The following is a 24,514-nucleotide window of genomic DNA, read 5'->3' on the forward strand; positions in this document are numbered from 1 at the left end:
CATCTAGTCTGAGCGATATGAAAAAGATGGAAGAATTTGTTCTAAACAGTGTTCAGTTGAAGACCTCGCAATCTGCTCACTTATTTTATTTTAGTACATTTTTCTAGTACTAAGATCTAGCAATAGACCTCATAATGGTAAGCAAAATAACTAGCCAAGGGGAACAAAAAACAACAACAAACCTTCAGCATCATTTTTAAGGGCTTTGTTCTTAGTAATGTTCTGTTCAATCTGCAACAGGCCACACCAGGCTGTCTTTATTATGCCTTCCAGGTCAGAAGTGATGTGTCTTCATTGCGCATTTGTGTCATGAGTGAAAGTACAGCAGCAGATGATTTGCCTCTGGCCCAGTAGAGGCAGCTGTTACAGAGGCAAAAAAGGTACGAAGCATAAGAGTTTTCACAAACCAAAGACCAAACTCCAAGCTCACCTGACCCTTGCTTGCTACGGAAGCGCTGGGCATAAACAAGCCTCGCTCCTGCTTTCTTAGCATGGCTCACCAAACGTAGGAAATTCTTCCTTAACCTTTGCTTCTGCTTTTTCCTAAGAGTTCACTCGACAAGCTTCTAAGGTATACCACTTCCTGACCTTTTCTAGCCCAGTGCTCTCAGTATCTTCAATAATTAGCTCCAATTTGCCCTAAAGTAAGCATGCCTCTCATAGCTTGCCAAAATCTACACCTCTTTGCTTGACGTGTTCTCCTTCTAGTGTTGAAGTTTGCAATTCCTCTTTTTACAAATTCCTGACAGCACATGAAATTAGCTGTATAACCAGGATTGGGTAGTGTATGTTTCAAATAGTCTATGTAGACCAGCGGCTCCCAAACTTTTTGAGCCATGACCCCCAAGATAAAATACGTTGGTGTTTGAAACCAAATATGGATTTTTAATATGGCATGAGTATTATTGTGTTAACAAATTACTGCGTTTTCACAAATCTATTTGCATTAATGTTTTCACTCTGACAGCCTTAATAAAAATCCCAAATTTATGTGATAAAGGTTGGCTATTTTTTTTTGTTTATTTATTTATTTTTTTAAACAATGAACTGGCGACCCTCTGAAATGGTCTTGTCTTGGGACCACCATGGGGGTCGGGACCTCCAGTTTAGGAAAGGCTGATGTAGACCATGCATGCTGTCCGACTTCACCTTTCTCAGAGAGTCGGTGGTACTCTGTAGATTCAGAGCAAATATTCTCAGTCGTAGCATTGATTTTCTTCATGACATGATTTATTTCTTTTATTTATTTTTATTATTTACACAACAAAAAAATCCTTTGAGGGAATGTTAAAAAGCTTAAAAACTTGATTTTTAGTGGGATGGGACTTAAAATGGACCTTAACACATTTAGCCAGTTTGACTGGTTAAAAATGGTAGAATCCAAAATGGCTACTTAGAGCACATTTACACCAAGATAGTTCAGAGGACTCTGGGAATTAGGAAAAAACTTTGCACCTTCCTTTGGCTTGGTTTGCGTTCACAATGCACCATAGGGGCAGTATTTTCCAAAACAACCACTGACCAAGAAGAAATAAAAGCCAGAGGAAGAAGAAAACCTGGTTCATCGACTGGCCGGGACTGAAAACAGCTCTTTTACCCCAAGTAAACAGTGGAGCAACAATAAATGTATGCAGTCTTGGAGCTTCTGTTTTTACTTTGTTGTTCAAACTGAATACAAATTTCACAAGAATCTGTCCAGTATGAGCAGCAGGAGAAGCAGCAAGCTTTGCACAATGTTGCTCTATGGTCTGTTATAAGTCACTTCCTCTCTTTGGTTCACTAGATGATCTCACACTGTAGGCAAGCTGCAGCAGTGTTCACTTACACGTAAACCAAGACCCCCAGTTTTCAAGCTGTTCAAGTTGTTTCTTTGATCCATACCAGAGCATAAATGAGCATTCACACCAGTTAAAAAGAACTGTACTATCCATGAAAGCAGACCAGGGCTTGTTTAAAGCAGACCACACACCAGTGTGAATGCACCCTTAATCTTGGTCTGAGATGTGGCGAAGTAGCCACAAGGCAGGCGCAATGCAAGTTTATTTCAATGTGAAGTAATTAAATGTGTAAAGAAAGGCCTGGATAGCAAAAAAATTTGTTTTTAGTCAGTTCAAGAGCAATCCCTTCTGTAGCAGAGACCAGCTACGTTTAATGTGCTCTAAAAGATTTGATGCTTTGCAGAGCTTCTTAAGACACAAAAAAGACAATAGTCAAAAGAGGCTGAGCGGGGATTCCAGGTCAAGTGTGGCTACACAGCTATGTGAACCAATGTGTGAACATTTTGAGATTATCCATAAAAATTAAATAAAATAAATGAATAAAAAAATGACACTATGATGTCTTGATGTTTAACCTAGCCACAATGAAAGGGGGGCAGTTAAGCAAAAGGTGAGAATAGACAGAGAAAGAATGTGTCTGGGGTGGAAGCGGGGGGTTCGGGAAGACCAGTCCCAGAGGCAGACTATGAGAAAAATCGCTGTGATATTCTATTGCAATTTCCCAATAAAAGTAAGGATTGACAAGAACAGTGGCCTCTTGTGCAATAACTTAAATTTCCAACACAATAAGCAGTACACTCCACTGCAGAACATTTCCTAGCTCTCACATGTTCTGCGACCAAATTTACAGCCAGCAGTTAACTTCCATTATATCCAGTCTTAGGGCAAACACAGCCCCACCCAGCCACAATTTAAAGCATACTCTCTGAGGCCAAGGCCTGAGTCATAAAGCAATGGCAGGGGGAAAAAGAAAAAACAGAAAGGAGAGCTTTAACAGAAGAGACCTAGGGCGGCAGCAGAAAAATAAGACAACTAAAAACAAATAAGTGTGAAAAGGACACAGCTCAACAATGCACAGACAGACCAAGGGAAAAAATGTTCTGGATAAAGGCAAGAAGGGGAAAATGAAAGAAGGAGCATGGCAGGAAAAGTGGAAGCTACAGAGGTGGTAATCAGAAGAAAGATGGCAGCAGTAGACACAAAGACAGAGAGGGAGATGAACATGTTCCCTGAGGGGCCGAAGTCCCAACTAACAGAATGAGACTTCTATAAACAGCAGAAACACACAGCTCCCACAGATTCATCACTCTTTGCTGCATTACCTCCTTTCACTTGTCTTCAAGTCAGCTCCTTAGCTCTGTGACCCTAAATCCCTTTACCCGAAAACACGTCAGCAGTAGCAAGTGACATATTTATCCATCTACTGTTTAGCCTTAAAGTTTTGCTTTTACCTGGATGCAAGAAAGATAAATATCTGCCACCTGCAGGAGACAGTAGCACTATAATGTTCTTGACATTTGCTCAAATGCCTTCCCTCTAAAACAAAGCAGTTTCATGCATTTTAAAATGTCACCACCTCAAAGAAAATTTTCTCAGCATAAGACAAGGCAAATGCATTTTGAGAAGTTCCAAGATTCTCTCTATTTTACTGTATCCAGTTCACACTTCATGTTTCTCCATATGCTCTAAATTTCCTCCAGCAGTTCAAAAAGAAATCCATGTGAGATTAAATTAAACTTTCAACTTTGCCCAAACTTGCATGCATTGGTGTGTCTGTGGTTTAGTGATGGACTGGCAACAAGCATGAATACATGTTAAAGCAGGCTACAAAGTGAATAATTTACTAGTTGAGATGGGGTGTTTTGTGCCTTGCCCCTGCCTGAATGCATCTTTGAGGGTGTTCTACTGCCTTCCTCTCCACTAACTTGTGCTCTACTTCGGTCTCTGGCTTCCTCTTAACTCGGTTTCTTCTTCATCTTTACAGACTTTTGTTAGAGCTTGCCATTTAAATCCAAACCCACTGGGACATGAAGAGAACCGACTTAGGGAGGCCAGTGCTAGATTTTCCCTTTAATTGCAGTACTTTTTGGTTAAGATTGTTTGAAAATCTTAAAATGCTCTTACCCTTCCTTAACAATGTGAAAGGCTTGGATGCAGCTGAGTTTCAGACAAGTATTAGCAGCTTAAGCACAATTCCAGACAAATACCTTGTTTACAAAGTCATCTTTTCCATCTCTCAGCCACCACAGTCTGCAGACATCACAAGCCGTATTGACAGAACTTCTCGTACCCGTCAGGTTGTGTTTTCTGCTTCGAAACCGTACTCATACTTGGCGTTCGCCTGACTTCCCTTCCATCTCTTCCACCCCTGCTTCACGTCTGGAATTGTGTACGTCTGCTCAGCCCATCAGCTTCCACTCGAATGCTCCTTCCACTTGATGTGACCTGTTTGTAAGTCTTTTGTAGTTAATGTCTAGATTGTGTAACTATTTCCATGTGTTTTTTTCTTTTTTGGGGGGCGGTCTAAGATGTTGCACGACAGCAAATTGGCATGATTTCCTTTGACTGGTTCAAGAGGAGTTTATTCAACAACCCTGTCATCATATTATGTCATTTCTGCTTGACTGGAGACATTAATCAGATTCACTACATCTGGCCTTAACCTTCATGAACTGGATACACTTTTGGCTGTTAGTGTAATGAATCGGACAATTACGGGCCACAGTGCAAACATTTCCTCAGCTGCTTCGTATAACTAACACCTCTTTCAGTGTATTTACTCGTGCGTGGCCCTAAATGATTAAATAAATAAATAATTTTTTAAAATGACTAAAATAGAAAAAAAAATTTAATAAAGAAATAAAAAATATATAAAATATAAAAATAAAACATTTAAATAAAACTAAAATAAAATAAAAATTAATTTTAAAACGAAATACCTAAGGGAAACAAAATAAACACTAAACAAAAATAAAAATAAAATAAAATAAAAAAACAGATCCAAGATTCATTGTATGCAAAAAAACGATAAAGATCCCTGTTTAGCTTCTAAGGGAAAATGTTTTAAATGGAAATATTGTCCTACTGTCTACACTTACTCTATTAACAAAGCCACAACCCTTCTCTCCTCCACTAAGCAGAAACTGTTTCTCAAAACTCAAGACTTGGTCCTTCAGATGCAATTGAATCTACAAACACCTACCTGTCTTACCTACTAGAAAGCAGAAAAATAAAAAAAATAAATAAATAAAAAAAATAAATCACATGTTGCTGCAAACAGAAGTATTATTTCTGGTCCCTCCATCCAGCAGGCACCACTGAGGCCTTATTAGTACTTGGAAAAGCCAGAGCAGGAGTTTACACAACGTAACTTGGTAAAAGCTCAAAGTGAGGAGAGAGACTAAACATTTCTTCCACTGCTGGCGGAACATTGTGATCCAACTAGGAGCAGCTGCATTCTTGTTTCAATAATCCACCAACAGCACACCAGCGGCCTTACAGTGGAGAGGATCAGACGAGAGACGTCCTGCGGGGGGACAAAGACTGAGACGCTCTCCTTTGTGATGCTTTAGGACGCCACGGGTCAGCCTATACTGCACATCAGACATCACAGAGACGCTGCACATATGTTGTGCTACATGTGCATCAGTGTTGACTGTTGTCTAAACAACATGTCCATCAATCTTCCTCCAGGGAGGCTACTGGTTGTTGCTTATTTAGTTTCCTCATGCACCAATTGGGTTTTCACTACCCCCATTTCCTTGCAGCTACTATTCTCTGAGTGTATAACCAGTCATTGCGCACAGCTGTCATGTGTCTGATGAAAGTGGTGTGACTGACACTTATTGTTCAAGACTGAATATGTATTTCTCCCTCCAGGACTGACGCATGCCAAGCGAAGGACATTTCCCCTGATTGATGACATCTATTTATAATGGCGCTCTCCCATTTCACTCTCATGCAGACTCCCACTCTATTTCCCTCAATCAGCCATACTGACCGCTGATAGGGCAAGCTAGAGCAACAAACTGCTACTGGAAGGAGATGAACTTCAAATGCCAAATCAAGAGGCATTTAAAATCTGTTATAATTCACCTAACTTCCCACTAAAGAGTGAAAAAAAAACTCTCTCTTGCTGCAGAAACTACTGGAATAGGTGTGTATATTTTTTGCATGAGGGGGTAACTCTTGAGCATCCAGGTTAGATCGCGAACACGATCAATATTGCACAGGCAATTATGTTTCAGCACTGCAGTCCGCTCTGTTCAGTTCCATTCAAGTGAATCCACTCTGAGGGTTTGGCTGAACCTGTGCTAAGTCAACAAGTCTGCATGAAAGATGGGTCTTCCCAAAGGCACTGACAGAAGCAGCAGCAAGGAAGGGGGAAGAAGGGATGATGGCCTGAGCAGATGAGAGGGAACAAGGGCAGACTTAGCAGGAAAACGAGGCATCTGGTTGCCACTGCTGCAGATGTTATGTGTCTTTACAGTTTTTTATAAGGTCTGCAATAGAGATGAGGAACTAGAGTGCCTGTCTTAATTCTTTTCCTAGTTTTTTTTTTTTTTTTTTTTGCCCTGGTTCTCAACAACTTCCCCACAGTAACCTATTGAAACTAACCAAACTGAGTGACAAAGAAAAAATCCTTCCTACTCTCAAGCAGCATCAGCAACTTTATTTTAAAAGTATTTTAATGTAATTTATTATTTTATTGTGATTATGTGTTGATGCCTTTTACTATTCTAAATATCTGTAATGTCTTTGTTTTATGTAAAACACTTTGAATTGTCCTCTACATGAAATGTGCTATACAAATAAACTGCCTTGCCTAAACTCTGCAAACCTAAAACACTGATAGTTAACCGCTTCTGAGTCTGATCTGATTCTGTTTCTCAAACTGATCATTGTTTATGGGTTCTTTGAGTGCATTAAAATACATTTTCTGTGTAAACATGTATCAGCACATGAATTATTCTCATTGCTTTTGCTGATAATCATTCAGTGAGCATAATGAGAAGCAGTTGTTTCCATGTTATTGTTGTGTAGTGAATTGTAATGCAGATGACTCAGGTGTAAGCCTCTGAATGATGGATCTGGTCACTTGTGACATGAATGCAATAAGAAGATATGATAAAACCTTCATGTAGAACCTACTAAACAGAAAACAAAGCTTTGAAATGCATTTTTAAATTGCTTTTATGTTAAATGCCACGGGCAGCGTTTGTTTCTATTTTGTTTTGCAAGTTGAGATAAAACTGAGTCCGATTTGATTGTGTTGGACAATCCTCAGCTGCAATGTTCCCCAATTCAAACAGCTACTTGCCTTGGAAATTATGATTATATCCTTCCAAACACATGATACCAGAGAAAAAAAACATAAATCTAAAAGGCTTTTTCTGTGCAAATTATGAATTGATCTTAGCTCTGCTCAACTAGCACTGATATAATGCCAGGCATGAACAGCAAGCATGCTGCGCTCCGTGTGCTTGTCTCTGTTCTCAGTCTGTCCGGAGGTAAAAATCTCCCCCTCCTCTACAATCCCTTTTTTCGTCCTCAGTCTGTTGGATTTGATCCTCCCAGTGTGTCGTCCATGGTGTCTGCTTCTGTTCCCCTTTCTGTCGGTGAGCTGAGGGCCAGCAGAGGGAAACGTGCTGCCAGCATCTTGGCCTGGTTGCCTGGCTCTCCACAGCCTAGTCATTACTGCTGGCTAACAAGCAGAGAGTGAGGGACGTCTGCGGCTGCTCTTCCCCTTAACTAACAAAGAGAAAGACCTCACGGGTAACTGGTAGCAGCAGCAGCACAGAGGCTCAGGTTCCTGCTGGACACATAATGGGGCTTTCTCATTATAGGCTGTCTTCTGGGGGAAAAAAAAAAAAAAAAGTTGTGCACGCTGGGTTACAGGTCCTTTCAACTATGCACAGTGAGACTGCAGGGGTAGAGAGGAAGGAACATTATGTACACGACCTGTCACATGCCACTGCTTTGAATTATCTGATACTTGAGTGTGTGTGTGTTCTGTGTCATTGTCACATGGCTTCAGCTAAAAATGTTTACACGCTTCCTTAATGTAATTTTTGTGGTGATATGGATGTGAAGGCAAAGGCAAGGAAGTGGAAATACATGGACTCACACAGCCCTAAATATACAGCATATTATACTAAACACAGACACACAATGTGGATAAACTTACAGTACATGCAAGTGTGTATCTTGAGCAATGTAGGGATTCAGGAAGTACATATTTATTAATGACTTTATACGCATAAATCCTCAGTCCACAACTTGTTTCATGCTTGTTTTATCAATTTTCAGTAGTTTGTCTGAACTGAGTCGGCTGCGTTTGGCAGCTCTTTTGTTCACATTTCATTGAGTCAGCTCAATATCTCATCTTTGCAGAAGCACAAAAGCCTCTCGCTTTAATATAAGCTAACGAGGCTGATGTTGTCCAACTTGGTCATGCAAATTTACAAGACTATTATGCTTCCAGCTGATGGTAGGCAGCCCTACAAAGCAAATACAATATACAGTCAATTATGTCTGCAGCTTCTTGTACAAGTCATGGTTCAAGCACTGCCACTAAAATGAGTTTCTAGAGTAAAGTTGTGTCACTAAACTGGAAGTAAAACAAATACCACAATATCTGTAAATCCTAACGCAATCTAGTGCAACAGTCCTGTAACATGCTGGTTTCATAAAGAACGTAACGCTTTCTTCTTTGTTGACTGTGTAGGAGAGTGTTATGATTCCTCAGCCTGTAGTTTGTGCTGATGTTTTACAGGGTCACATTATGCTGTCAGGGTTTTTATTAATCGTTCAGTACAACACAGAGACAACATCATTGTTTTGCTATATGGGAGATGAAGTTGCTGACTGCTACTGAGCAAAGTATTATGATCAGTGTAGTTTTACAGGGCATTTTTACAGCATCCAGGTTTTGAATCTGATAAGGAAATTGGCAACAGGACAACTAGACATGCATTCAATTTATTCTGTTTAAATATCATGTGAATATGTGAAACAGTTTCCATATATATTGGGGCTTTAAAGCTCTGGTGAGAAATATCTGCCAATGTTTTCATATCACAGAAAACCACAGCTGGATGTTCAATGTTATCTCCATGTAATTTGAGACCACACACTGCATGCAGGTGCTTCACTGTTCTCAGTTTCATTGCTGCTAATGTTACACGAGAGCTGTGATATACCAGGATGCAGATGCAGAGTCAATAAGGTAGAATTGCTAAGCTTATTTCATGGTGTGTTTGGGACTTTTTAAAATAAAAAAAATATTTGTAGTATTTTAAAGTGTTGATTACTTTTATATAGAAGTAGGGCTGGGCGATATGGCCTAAAAATAAAATCTCTGATTTTTTATTACCAAATCCGATTTCCGATTTTAATCGATTTTTTTTCCTTTTCTTTTACAAAACATAAATAAACTTATTAAAAACATTCATTTGTTTATATAGATGAATGCTAGCAAAAATGAAGCATATAATGTCATAGTTCTTCCACCATATAACCTCATATCTTAAATTGAAATATGTGACACAATGCATCCGTGATCTCTTTCCATCTGGATCCTTATCATACAGGATCCACTGCAGAAATAATTCCCCTGATGAAGGTTGTCGCTTAACTAGTGTTTGTGGGTTAAGTTGATTTCTGCATCCCATAGAGAGCAGCATTTCTCACTGCAGTTATACGCACAGCTAAATCCCAGGCGTGAGTGAAGGGTCACTTTACTGAAAATCTGTCAGACAAACACCGTTCTGGTGTAGAGGGAGGGCTAAGTCTGCTGCTAACTAACTATGGAAAAAAATCCCGATTTTCAAAAAAATTAATCTCCAGAAAATTCGATTTATCGATTTTATCGATTAATCGCCCAGCCCTATATAGAAGGAACCTGTTTCATCCAGTGGTCTCAAACTCTTGGCTGCACCTGAAACAATCCAATTATAGTTCTCAATTTCCTTGTATGGTCAAATTCTCCAGTTCCTAGCTAGAGTGTTCAATTTATCCATCGCAACCATTTCTGGAAGTTTCTCTACCCCAAAAAGCAATTACTGACAAGGATGGGACTGTATTGCTTTAGACGAGGAGCTTTTGCAAGCCACAAGGAAGATGCTAGCGAGGGAAAAGCAGCAGCACCTGGTTCACCATCACATTTTTGCCTGCACTATTTGACCAATCGGAAAACAATGCCTCAATATACTTTCATTTTCAGGAGAAAGAAAGTCGAGAAGAAAGTTGTCCCTCATCCTGAAGTAACTACAACATATTTAGAGTTATGATGAGTGTAAAAGTAATCTGGTGAGACCAAAGATTAAGAATTAAATAAGTGAAAAAGATAGCTTTAAGTGTTTCCTGTTGCACTATGGTCATTATAAATTTTAATTGCCAATAATATCCTCTAACCAGCTTCCCCACAACCCTGAAGTGGAATAAGCAGTGTAGAGAATGAATGAATGAATGAATGAATGAATGAATGAATGAATCCTCACTCACCCATGCAGCTGCCAACTGAAATGTCTACACGTGCAACAAATAAATAAATAAATTAGGAAAAATGGCAGGCATAATCATATTTCAGTGCAATCACATGTGAATTCAGGCTAATGTGTCAGGTTACCCACAGAGGCCTCAGCAGTGCCGCTGCCCAGAGACCAAGGTTCTGACCCCTAGTAATAGGTCTCCTGTGGTTGAGGTTCAGGCAAGTCTATGATGCTCAATATACTTGTAAACCGGCTCACTCCTCCCCTGGGACTGACTGACTCCTCCATGCTGCAACATCCCAGCACCTTCCCTTCCTCCTCCATCACAATGAAATGAAGTGACGCTGTTGCCAAGGTTACTAAGGAATGGAGGGGGGAGAGGTAAGGTGATATGGATGACATGGTTTGTTATCAGCCTACATTGTTGATGTGAGAAAAAATGTGATGAAAGGTTGTAGAAAGTACAGGAATTTTATGCAAGGAGGGCACGGAGGAAGAGTAAATCTATATTTTTAAGGAGTTGCAAATATATCAGCATATTTAGTGTGCATGTGGTTGCACACACACGTGTTAGCAGAACAGAGGTTGGTGAGGCTGAGCCGACTCTATGGAATGTAAACTAGGCAATGCCGCACTCCTGCATGGCCTCAGTCACACTCCCCACTGGGAACCAGCATGCTGCTGGAAGCCCACATACATTTACACACCCACATTCATCCCCCAGTACACATCCCGCATCATACCTGATAAACTTGGTACCGTCAAGCATTCCAACTGCCACAGTGATTCACTTGCCTTATTTCTATCTCAAAGCACATGCAGATAAGTTGAGTTCAAGCAGAAGCAAGCAGTTACTTACCATACAGTATCATTTCACAGCTATTTGATACTCACAGCGCCGCAGCTATCTCCCCATGACTGCCCGAGGAAGGTTCAATGCTTTAATCTAATCTGATGACAAATGCCTTGATTAGCCTCACCACTGATTAACCTCTTCCTCATCTGCTCACCTATAACTGAGCATGTCTCGTTTCACAGCCCCTCCTCTCACTGAATGCGGCTCGACAATAGCCAGAGTTGGCCGAGTGTGTCGCTGGCTTGCTGCATCGTGTGTGTGTGTGTGTGGCGCGGTGGCCATCCTGTACCCATGCCTCACCAACCATCTGCAGCCCACTGAGGGACACATGATGATGATGGCTGAGTCACCCATTAGCCAAAATTAGACCCATTCTTCCACCGTTCAAGAGAGGGCTGCAGGCGATGTCATGCAGTCAAAGCCATTACAAAAAAACAAGAGCTAAACTGATTTTGCTCTGCAAATACCATTAGCTGGTGCCCTGAGATTATAAATATCCGAACTTCCAAGCTGAAGAAGAAAATGGACTCCAATAGGGAATCATGTTAAGAAAATCCTACATTAGTGTCATGGACTTCTCTGATTGCCAAAGGGCTGCGAGGCAGGCAAAGGCTACAACTAAGAACAAAGAAACAACAGCATTGCTGAGAGGACATGGATGCTGGGCGACTTCTGTGAGAAAGATGTGCTAAAGATACAAAAAAACAACAATATTTTAGCCTTCAGAACAGTTAAATGCTTACATCGCTTTAACAACCAAAGGTAACTGCTATGAAAGAGTTTAGAAATGTAGAGGTCTAAGTAGCTGCTATAATGGTGATCCATGCTGATCAAAGATGGGTGATCCCCATCTTTCACCACACACTCACACAAGCCTGGTTGTCTCCTTTTCACAATCTTTTCCTGAGGATTCCTGTCAAATGCCGAAAACTGTTGCCTAGCAACTAAATATTCACCCTGCAGAAATCCACCAGATTATTTCTTTCCAAGTTTCACATTTCTGAGACAAAAAGAGAAAGAAAAAGCAAAAAAAAAAAAAAAAAAGAAAGGATATCTTTGTGATGGAACGTTTACAAATCCCACTTGTGCACCTGTAGTGGAATGCACTTCAAACCCTGGCAAATGCAGGCAAATTCACAAAGCCAAAGACCTGCGGAAGCATCACACATATTCCAGGTTGAATGTGTTAATTTGGCCAGTCTTACAAAGCAGTATAACCATCTAACCAAAAGCTACAAGGTACACTCCGCTAACTTAAATTCTTCATGCCCTTTGGTTAAATCAGGTCTTTTATCCAAATATCCTTGTGAAAATTTTCCTCTGTTATGGCTGTTGTGTGGCTTTTTTTCTCTGTCTCTGAATGTTTTCAAAACCTTCTAGATTTATGAATATTGAAATAAAAGTCAAAGTCATATATCTACTGACTAGTGAAGTTCCAATGCAAACGCTCAAGAAGTGAACATATTTCTCCTTTGAAGACTAAGTGTGTGCCTGTGGCTTGCCGGCAGTGTGGGCTGAACTCTGGACTCCAAGTAATATCTCTATTTATTCAAGACAACAAAGGCCCTCTTTGATAAATGCCATGAGGTGGGGGCTAACATTGTGGTAATGCATCATTTCCAGTCCATATTTGTGTCTGATTGGATACTGAATGCTAAATATTTCATGTTAAAATATCCCATACTTATTAGAATATATCTGATGCTAATTGTTGTCTGAAGATCTTTTACTCTTGTGTTCAGCTAGTTTTTTTTGTTGCTATATAATGTGCCTGTTAATAAAAGCTGGTGAAGGTTTATTTACTTTAATCATAGGTACAGCAGTTACTCCACTTCATACAAAGAAAAGAAACCATAATGCACCACAGATAATGAAGCCTAATCACAGCTCTCATGTGTATTTGTGCTTCATACAGTCCCAAATGCATGTGTAATAATAGATCTATCAAGTCATACACAGACAAGATGGAAAAGGAGAAGCAAACAACAAAGATTACCAATTTGAAACTATGAATCATTAATTTGATGGAATTAATTAAAAATAAGAAAAAGAAAATGATCAAATCAGTTTCACAATTTGGTGAAGCCCTTTTGATCTCTAAAAAATGTGACTAAAATGTTGGCAAATTCAAGTTATAAAAATATGGACAGGAACTGAAAACCCACCAGCTTTAGTTGGAATCTATCAGCAACACTTATGATCTGATCAAACATCCAATCAGAATAAAAATGAGTCATGTAAACACCTCAGCTTATTCAATCAGCCTCCATCTATCGTATCAGCAGGAATAAATAACCATGTATACACTCATCCTGATAGTTTCTGTGGTGTATGTTTTTTCTGCGCTTGCTTGAACCACGTGGGGGTTAGGGGATGGCGGCAGCAAAACAGAACTGAACTGTGGTGGATACAACATTTTTTTGGATTATGGAGCATTGACGGTCAAAAGTCTTTGTCTTCTAATCCACTATTGTGTTTGACCTATCATGTAAACATGAAACTGACCGGATCAGAAAGTAACTTAATGACACTATGAATCAGTAATAATGAATCACTCTCCCTCCTTTTCCCCATGGGGATGTACTTGAATGTGTCATATCAGAAAAACTGATTGATCAACTTCTGCAAAAAAAAAAAAAAAAAAGAATTAATGAAGAGTATTGATGCTTTCAGTGGATGTATTTGCACATCCACCATCACAACCATGCACTCTGAGAAGTCAGGGAATAAGTGTACCAACACTGACAACTCGAGAGGCTTGTTCTCTTTAATAATTAATAATGTTCTTCTAAGACATAAAATGAGCTCTCTTATCTGATGTATCCTCCATGCAAGGCTACTTATTAGGATCACAACATTTTCAATTTCATGTGGAAATATGAGAACAGAGCAAAAGGATGTGAGAACGCAGGTTTGCCATAGGTAAGCAGATAAGAACTAAAATAATTGTACCACAAGTTCATTTTTAGGTCTCTAGTGATGATCCCATCAACAGAATCCAGCAGATACTCAATCTGGAGGTTATAACCCCATCGGGTACGGCTAGCGTAATGCTCCTTGGGTCCTGGATCTATGTGGATATCAGTAACTTAAAGCCACAGAGGGTAAGAACAAAAATGCAAACTGATCTCTACAGTAGCTGTCACCAAAGCCCACATTGTGCACTCATGCTTATGCAAATATTTATCCGAATTCACACTTCCCTTAATTTGACAAGAGCAACCCAGTCTTGAATGGCTTTGGATGCAAAATGGTAATTACTCTTAAACCGTGCTGCAATAATGAACTCGTTAGCATGCTCAGCCTCCTGGAATTCATTACTCTGCTCGATGCTGCACTCCTGATGGAGCAAAACCTGATCTGTTTTCATTCCCAACTGCTCAAAGGGATGCACTCTGAAGGGAGCTGTAAGACACACTGCAATGTTGCCTGCTACATGCCCAACAGCCACTACAAACTGCTTGTACAGTAAACTCGGATCAGATGTATCAGCTCCTCTAATAAGATTGATCAGTGTTGTCTCTGGCTCCTACTGTCGCACATGATCACATACTTAATGGAAAAGTGTGAGGATGGCAGTAGAGGTAAAACTTGTGCAGCTTACATGGCTCTAAATGTGGTTAAAGGACAGTTTTAAACCAACAGTGACTAATTAAGATTAATAAAATTTTCATTGGAAGCCTTTTCTTTCCACAAAACAAGGAGAAATCCAGCTATTCAACTAGAACTGAAATATCGGCAACATCTCAAAACAAGCCCAGAACAATTTGACTGTTTGCACATACATATCTTTGATTTTCAGTCCTGTTAATCTTGCAAAATTATTACTGACATTTAATTTCAAACGTCAAATAGCACTTGAGTTTAAGCAATCCTTTCTGTAAAACTACATTAAGTAGAAACTAGTTTCTCTTCCTCTTTTACAACTGAAACCAGTACATGAGCAAACATTAAACTAGAGGAATTTCTTTCCTTTTTAAAAGAAAAAAAAGCTGTTTGTGGTTCTGTCGAGAGAAAAAGAATCTGCCGTGCTTTCAGCAACCAAAGTTTGATTTTATAGTTGTTAATCTCAAAATATAGTAGCCATGCAGTTTCCAGTGCGGTACGGTGTACCCTTACCAGGCCGAAACAATTTATTATTTTTAATGTCAATACTATTAAAAAAAAAAAAAAAAAAAACTAACATCAATAGTCTAATTAATTGCTTTGGGGTGCTAATTGCTCTGTGCTGTCCACCCACACAGGGTGAGAAAAAAAAGTTTAATTTGTAACTACTCTGTGCATTTGTTTCAACTTTGTGCTTTTGAGTCTATGTTTTGGTGTCATCTGTTCTCTGTTGCATGCATGAAACAATGTAACAGGTAAAGTGAAGCTATATTGTTGCACTTGTGATTAAAAACTTCCGAACAAGTGTCAATATCTAACAAAAGCAGTAAAGAAAGTGAGGCCAAACTATGTGAAACTGGCAACAGAGGCGAGAATGCACGGCCATAAACTCTGCTGCTGATGAAAGCAATATTGTGGCCAGAGCACCGGCAGCTCTCCTGCTGATAGTTATACAGCTGCACCACAAAATAAAAAGTGGTGACAAGGAAAAGGGACTTGCTTTGCGCCAACCCTGCCCCTTTAAAGATTTCTGTAAAAAAAAAAAGATCCCTGCATCCAGGCGATTATCTGGACCACCCCCAAAATCGAATCACTTGCTTCCTTAATCCATTTAGAAGATTTCCTAAAAATTCATCAAGATCCATCTATTACTTTTGGAGTTATGACAGACAAACCAATGCCACCAAAAACATAAAAATGTAAGAACTCCAGTCAGCATTTGGCCTCTTTATCTAAGAAAAATGCTTGCAGGCACTCTGCCTGTTAGTCCGTTTGAGTCACTCACACCATCAAACTGGTTTACAATCATTGCACATATTGCTTATTACATTTCAGATGGGTGTTTGGGAGGTAAACATTTGAATGGCAGTACAAACAACAGAGTACTGTGACAGACACTCTTCTGTTATTGCCAAGTCTGTCACACAACAGAAACTGTAAAATGATCACACTCTGCCAAATGGAGCTAGACCATTTCCTGGAAGAGGCAGACATTTATGCAATGTTAGCAAATATGACATATAACTAATAATATAACTGCACTTCCTGGAACTTTGGATAAAATTGTTGGCTAAATGGCTGATATCCGTAGAAGAGACCAGCTTTTTACTGCTTTGATTCCACACCTGGAAGTGGGGATGCTTTAATAGGGTTGTAGTGTATCTACTAAAACGATTCAAGGATTAAAGCATTTAATGGAAACAGCTGGGTAGCATGTGGGTTAATGTAATGGATTTGCATGTTGAACAGAAGTGGCTCTAAGCCCAATTTATCACACAGTCATCAACAGGGCAGAGCAGCCGCTCCATCTCTCTGATGCTCAGGCTTGCTGGCCCAGCATCTCCAGCTCTTCCGTTTCACTCCCTTCTAAGTGCCTATCAATTGAGGCAGTAAAGCCATCAGTGCCCGCACTTAGCCTGCTTGTATCATTGCTTAGATGGTTGTATATGTGTAAGAGAAGCTTCAGTCTTTGAGGGTGCTTGTATGGAACCCTCTTGATATGACTCTGCAGCAGAGGTTGGAGCATTAATGAACGTCTACCACAGCCCTGGTTCGTGTTTGTGCATCCCTCACCTGTTGCTCTGGGCATCAGATCAACATGGCCTGAACTAAATGGGCTCTACCTTCACTATTTCCTGTCCCCACGCTTCATACTCTGCTGAATAGAGATCAAGAAATTAGTGGAGGTATCTAATCCTGATTCCAAGGAGCTTCTACAACAATCCACCCACAAGTGATTTCAACAACTGTCCAGGCAGAACTCAAGTCAGAATGTGAAAATCAGAAATAACTCCAGGAAAATGGGTCAAGACAAACTGAACAAAGTAGATTGGATAAGTCCAGGACAATTTTGTTTATTGTTCAGCTGATCATAATGATCTTGCAGTCATAAAAATAAAAAAAAAAGAATGGAAATAGAACAATTAGAAATAAGAAAAAAAATGCTGGCATCAGCTCCACTACTTGCCATAAAAAGAGCACTCAATTATCTGCCAGGAGCATTCCCAGTTTATTTGTTTTCTTGTCTGTTTTTCTAATCAAAGCTCATAAGGATGCTCAGTCACTTGGATGCCAGGATGTACATTTTCACCAATGGTTTTACCAGAATGTGCATCCTGACCCACAGGTGTCTTCTGTAGTGTTCAAATAAACCCAGCATTGTGCAAGTACAGGCAGTCTTTGCAATTGTTTTATGAGGATGGAAAAGCATGCAACGCCTTTACTGCACATACTGCGGTTTTATTGTTAAAACTCTGTAAATAACTTCTGTTTGCTTATTATTGGGTAACTTGTGGTGCACTTGTTCTCCCATGTTTAACTTATAAAGAAGGACAACTCTTCTCCTAACATTTCTAACCTGCTCAAACTCACACTTTTTCATTTGCTCAACTAAGACATTTAGGTATATTAATATTGATTTAGCACCATGTACAGTACGTATCAGGGTTTCTTTCTGCAGTCGAAACTTGAAAGGTGTTTTCTAACTTTGAATAAAAGCTTTTGCTACATGACATAATCTAAATGTATATGTGAATGTAAAAAAAAAATAAAAATTAGGATTTTGCTGCAGGTTTACAACTTAGAACACCAATGTGACTTAGGAATATGCTACCTGTAAGTTTTATATCTTACAAAAGTCCAGGAGGGAGTGTTAGCAGGTGTGTGTAAAAAAGAAAATGAGTGAAGAATGAAGAGCAAACATGAGGCTCTCGCTCGACCCTGCGAGCCATCTGTTCGTCTTACACAAGCAAACTTCATCCAGACTTCAAATGTCCTAAATATCAGACGACTATAAGGCATGAAATCCGGAGATGATATTGGGTTTAAACTAGGCGGACCTATTCATTTTAGACAGAAATGGCCTATGGAGTTTATCTGGCTGCAGTATTGCAAAGAAAATAACACTGTGAATTCTATACAACTCTTAACAGCGTGGCCTGACATGACCGTGAACTTTAACCATGCAACACTCGTAAGTCACAGCTGCTGCATTACCTCTACTGGGACAGATGTGCTCACCAAGCAGCAGTGTGTCCACAAAAGAGGCTCAAAAGAAACTAACATTTTAAACTAAAAGGACTTATTATGAAGGAAGAGATGTCATTAGGAAAATTCACATTTAATTGTTTAAAAGAGGAAAAAAGTTTTTATTTTATTTTGTTTATTTTTTTTTATTTTTAATTGTAAAAAGAAAATAAGAAAGAAAGAAAGAGACAGACTGCAAGTGCAATCGACAAACGACTGCAAGTCATTGGAAGTGACACCAATATGGCAGCCAATGAACCTAAATGGACTTCCAACAATACCATCTATATTTAGTCCATCTTAATTTCATTACTGTTAAATAATTGGGTAAAAAACAAAGTGCTGGTTTATTCTGAAGGAAGGGAGCAAAATTATTGGATTAACTTGTTTTGTCTGTTCAAAAAAACACTTCTTTCTTTTTCTCATGAATCATCTTTTTCCTTTTGAATAAAACAATTTTAGTTGTTTTTACGCATGTCTGTAATTTGTAAATTTAATTTGTGCATTATGGTTAAACTAAGCCTATTTAGGTGCTCAAGGAGGAAAAGTTCATCTAGAGCCTTGATGAATCAGATATGTGATTCACAGGTTAAGTAGAAACAGTTAAATTGGCATTTCCCTGAACAGCTACTAACATACGTGCAATCATTAACGGATTATAACCTTGAATGCAACCCTCGCCGATCTTGACTGCAGCCACGTTTGAGCTTTCGTCTGTGAAATTACTCCATATTATTAAGTCCTTTTGCGTGTTGCATGCTACAATCTACAATAACCTAAACTGCCACATGAAAATCCTCAGGTTTGCTTTAAAACTTTAAAGAGCAAATGTGTGAGAGCTACTGCTAATGTGTGTTTACTTCACAGCATCAACACTGTAGAAGCATTTCAGCCAAAGACTCAGCTCAGGTCAATCTGAACACAAAAATCGCCTCACATTACGCTGTGATCGGGAGTCTACATGACAACAGCACAGACCCGAGACTCAGACATTCGCATAATGTCAACCTGCGTTACATCTTTCCACTCCACATTAGGGAAGAGCACTCTAAATGAATATGCAAGGCTGCAGCAGACACAGCTTTTGTCCTTACTCCCATGTTTTATTTAATGAGCCTGGGGTTGGTTTTGACTTGATTTGCATGTGCTTGTTATGGAATCACATTCACTGCTTGCCCCCCCTCCCCTCCCCCCCTCCGCGCAATATAAGGGCATTTTGATTCCATTTTTCGCTTGGCTTGTCTGTCAGTTTACGAGAGCAGAAGGACCATGACTCAATTTTCCACCAAGGAGGATTCTGCGGGCTTTCATTTGTGTGCACTTTCGCATCAAGGCTGGAGGTTCAGCTGTTCAAAAAGTGTATGTGCGCATGTGAGCATATGTGCCTGTGTGATGTGAGGTGTGTTGTTTGAAGCAGAGTTGTGGGAAAGTGGTTGCTCCCCTTCTGAAGCGAATAGTGCTGATGTGGTCCCTCTCACAGAAAACAGCCTGAGAATACCAAGTAAGGAAGCTACAGGATAGGAATGAAAAGGCCTTGAAAATATCTGCGGCCAGTTACAGTCTGGTTTTGATGGCACACTAAAAAGACAAAGATATCAAAAATCCCTTTTCTGCTCCCCGCTCTGATCTGAAAACGAGGATGAAAGCTGCTCATTGCAGAGTTGGCAATTATTAGCACCGGCGGCAGGGATGTGTCCCATTTTGATGATGTCAATGCTTTGTGAGTGAGGGATGGGTCAGCAGTGGCGTCACGGACATCTGATGCCGATAGCGCTGCGGCGAGATGTCAGTCAAGCTCGCGCCATCGTTGTGTGATGAGGCCTGGACAGACACGCATGGGGGGCCAGATGTGACAAGGCAAACAAAATGGGGATGATTCAACCCTGCAGTAAGGATGGAGGCAGGCGTGGAGAAAAAGAGGTGGGAGGGGGTGTGTGGGGGGGGGGTTACACAAAGCACATGGTGAAGAGAGAAAAAATTGAAAGAAGGGAGGAGAAAAAGAAGAGGTGGAGAGGACAGCGCGAGAGATGATCATGATAGGGACAACAAATGGGATTTTATATACACAGCACAGAGGAATTCACCAGGGGGGTGAAAGGAGGGATGTATTAACAGGGAAGAGCACGGTGTGAATGAGGCTCGTTAATGAAAAGGGGGGGTGCCGCTGAGACGGAGAGCGATCGGGAATACATCTTTTGAATAGTTGAACCTTGTTGTAATAATGACTGAATGGCGAGGCGATGGAAACAGAATTAAACAAGTGGCCCGAATCAAAGTTGAGAAGTGGCAACCAAGTCAAAGAGATGCAGCGTGACTGAGTAGGGCACATGACCTTTTTCTCCACTGTCTCAGCACACACACACACACACACACACACACACACACACACACACACACACACACACACACTCAGTCCAGTCAGCTTCGGCGTAGCTGCTCTGTACTGTAGCATAAGGAGGAAGCAAACGTGCCGTTTCTCCTGCAGAATTCCCCGAGCGAATCCAAGACGCTGCTGTATGCATGCGAAACAGGGCATTACAAAACAAGAGAGCACATCCTCTGCAGACTTTCACTGAATAATTTACTGATCGGTGTTAAAAAATAAATAAATAAATAAAAAATACACGGTTTGTTTATATATTTTCTGTAAGCAGACATCTGGCACAGTTCCATCTACAGACAGCTTATGTGAACTTTTTTACTTTTGATCTTAGATAAAGTGTGTGTGTGCTGATGTTTCCTCTGACAAAATCTGGTGATGACTTCCTTTATTCAGTGAGCTTTGAATCTGCCTCTGAATTAAGTTTGGATGTAGAAATACTAAACGCTGCCCAGCATGAAGCTTTGACCTTTTCAGACTCACTTCAATCAATTCAAGATTAATGTTAATGATGAATGTTGTGGTAAGACATCTTTCACTTCATTTGTACAGCAGAGGGGGTTAGCGATGGGGTGAATGTTAAAAGTATCATGTGAATAAAAGGTGTGAGGCTGACACTGAGGCCATCTGGAAAGGCTAGTGGGAGCTGGGGACCTGACAGAGAGAGCAGACTGTCACCTCAAATGAAAACCTGAGCTTCGGCAAGTGTCTGGCTGTGTGCACGTGGAAAAGAAATGCACAGATGGATCGAGTACAAGGAATTTTACAATTATCATGAGAGCACTGGGATTTAACATTCTAATATAGCTGTACATATTTATCAGCTGCTTGTGTTTATATAACAGGCCATGTGAAAGAAAATGGGTGGAAAGGAAAGGAAGCAAGAGAGACGGTGACAGATGGAGAGAAAATTATATTGTAACTGTGACAGATCATTTTGAAGGGGTAACTCGTGACAGAGCTACTGATGCTTTGATGTTATTCACATGACTTCAGCGTTATGCATTTACAAGCAAAAGAAAAATCTGGATGAATGATTAATCTGATTAGAGGGAAGAAACCCCATGATGAGAGAATACACGCAAAAATTCAAAATCTTGATTCTGCATTAAGAGGCTTTAAAGCCAATAGTAAACCTGTTGTAAAATCAATTTCAGTGGCTTCCTGCAGATGCAAAGAGGTATTTACAGCAAAAGAAAGGGAACAAATCCCTGTGTTGGTTTGAGTCCACATTGTGGATGGGCAGACAGGCAGGCTAGACCAGTCAAATCCCCACGGAAAGCCACGGGAAAACTTCAAAGGAGCACTGGACGTAACCTGAGAACTGGTGCTCATAAAGAAAATCTTAATACTCAAACTTCAGTCTAGCAATTACGTTTTTTTTAGCATTCAACCTTTTTCTGACAATCAGCATAATGCTGGGTGGGAGATGTGGGGAAAGAGAAGCATGGTGCAATGGGAGGAGATAATATACCTTTTACCCTCTGGGAAGGTTCCTTATAGGCAGTGCAGAGAATAATAAAATGAATGAATTAAGGTTTACAATATGGAATAACTTTAATTTAACTAGCTGATCCATTTAACCTGTTAAATTAGATGCAACATCTGAGTATTGCAGTTTCCATCTTTGCATTTAAAGACATGATTTATATGCACCACCAGAAAATGTCTTTTTTTTTTTTTTTTTAAACAAAATTGCTGTTTTGCTTTGCACAGCAGCTTTAAAGGTTCAGCATTTTTATCCCTTTTTCTCCAACATCCTGCGCTCAGCTTTTCCACATTTAATTATTTGGAGGCATTATTTGCTTAGCTTGTTAAGTGTGTATCCTCACCTTCATGGTCAACCACCACCCCACATAGAGAGTCACTAATGGGATATTTAGTTAGTTTTCATTTTTCTTTTTGAAGTAAAATTGTGTGAAGTAGCGTCTTATCTGCAGTAGACAGCGCTCATTTTGGAAAATCGGTATGGATTCCTGATGGAGGAGCCAACCTAACTGCAGCTCAAAAGAGGCACAACACAAGAGCAAATTATCACCAAATAAAACAAGCAGAGGCTCAAACCATTTGTAGCATTTTAGCAAACACAGTGATTTTTCTTTCTATCCTGTATCTTTTTGCATCAGTTATTTACCTCATTTTCTCAAATAAAGAACATTTGTATTGTAATAATAGTACAGTCTGTGGTGCAGGTATTTTGAAAATAACTAACGCATGAGCGAAAAGTGTATAAAAATGTCCTTATCTAAGAATTTGTTTGAGGAAACCTTTTGAAAATCTTAGCTATTTAAATGGCAAAAATGAACTTTTCTTTTGCCCATCATCCAAGCAGCAATCAGTTGGCTCACCTGTAAGGAAACCTCCCTAAAACTCTAAAATGAGAGCTCTCTCAGTATACTGACTACTTATTCTTCAAGTATACTTTGCACAACCCCACTTCCAAAACACAAAACAGCAGCTTTAAGCTGTTATGTTTTTCTTTAGCTGTTACTGACAAAAAAAATATAAACTGTTTCCTATATTTCTATCTTTGAATTGCTTATTTTGTGTGACACACACGTCATTTGAGGCATTGACTAAATTATTGTCACTTCCAAATGAATATATTCAATAACGTGACAAAAAGATGAGGTTTTCAAAACATCTGCTACCAACTGCAGTTGCTTTTCTAAATGTACTAATTATTTTTATTTTCCAGTTTCCAAGAGTCATCCCAGGTATTCTGACCACTGCCACAGGCTGCACATAAACAAACCACACTAAACAGCATGCAGAGCACGTACACAGATCTGCTGTGGCAAGTTCAGCTTTGATTTTATTACACCACTGCCTTGAGCCTGGTTAGAGCTGGTCTGCAACAGTTTGGGTCTACTGCTTCTTGCAGTGCAGCCTAACATAGTAGGTCAATGCACACGTTACGCAATAGTGTCTGAAAACGGGCTAGTATGCAAGCAAACACACACATGCATTGCCGCCCCTTGGCTAGATAACTACTCTCCCTGCTTTCAGCATAATATATGTTGTTTGTTTGCTGAAACTGTCCTAGCAGGCAGCATTAACCTGATGCAGCCAAGCGAAGCTTGCACTGGACACACCCTCTGTCAACAACGGTAAGCAAGTAGTGCGCTGCACTGCCAGAGATATGGCACAACAAATCTATGCCTCTCACAGAAAGTGAGGCTGGATACAGTATGTGGTAGAATTTGATAAAAAGCAAAGGTCAGGAGGCAGGTGAGCGCACCATTTACTTATTCTGACAATCCCGATCCATTGCGGGCCGGGACCGGGCCAATGGCCGTCACCTGAGAGGAGCAGGGGGAGAAAAAAAATGAAGGGTAAAAGGAAAAACTGGCAGGCAGCTTATAACAAACAAAAGTCATCTTTACTGCAGAAGATGAGAAGATATAAGAAATGTCAGAGGTACAGTCTTCTTATCAGCATGCAAAGGACAACCAGGAGGAGAAATGTACTGCCTTCAAGGAGAGCGGAGGAGAATGGACAGGCAATATGGAGAGGCAGAGTCACATATAAGGAAAATTAAAGAATAATACATTTTGACTTATGGCAGCAATCTTGAGCTTCTGGTGTGGAATTAATGTGGGTGCACTATACTGGACAGTGGTGTGGGGAATAAAACTGAGGCAAATAAATGGAGTGGGGTTTTTCTCTTTACCATATTTGTTGGTCTTCATATCAGTGAGGTGAGTATGGGACTCAGTAGAGGGAAACTAAGGCCTTTGTTTTAATTAACAGTCCAATTATCAAGTAGTTAATAGCTTTGTAAATATAATGGGTTAATAACTCTGCAGGCATGATCAATCATCTGATTGGAGAAAGCTCCAATTTAGGCACATGTGAAGAATGTGTGTGCTGTTGT

The 24,514-nt window shown here is 40.0% G+C and overlaps 1 protein-coding gene across 3 annotated transcripts in view; it reads right to left on the minus strand.

Moving 5' to 3' along the window:
- fut8b (fucosyltransferase 8b (alpha (1,6) fucosyltransferase)) overlaps positions 1 to 24,514 on the minus strand; it is a 91,809-nt gene that overhangs the window by 53,522 nt on the left and 13,773 nt on the right. Inside the window, exon 1 of one of the 3 annotated variants that reach the window (XM_041976300.1) lies at positions 11,130 to 11,205. The exons of the other annotated variants lie outside the window; for them this stretch is intronic. The gene's annotated coding sequence lies outside the window, so the exon portion shown is untranslated. Of the gene's footprint in view, positions 1 to 11,129; positions 11,206 to 24,514 lie in introns of those variants that run through there. 3 annotated transcript variants of the gene reach the window in all.

Source organism: Melanotaenia boesemani, chromosome 22 (genome assembly GCF_017639745.1).
Source record: "Melanotaenia boesemani isolate fMelBoe1 chromosome 22, fMelBoe1.pri, whole genome shotgun sequence".
Lineage (NCBI taxonomy): Eukaryota > Metazoa > Chordata > Actinopteri > Atheriniformes > Melanotaeniidae > Melanotaenia > Melanotaenia boesemani.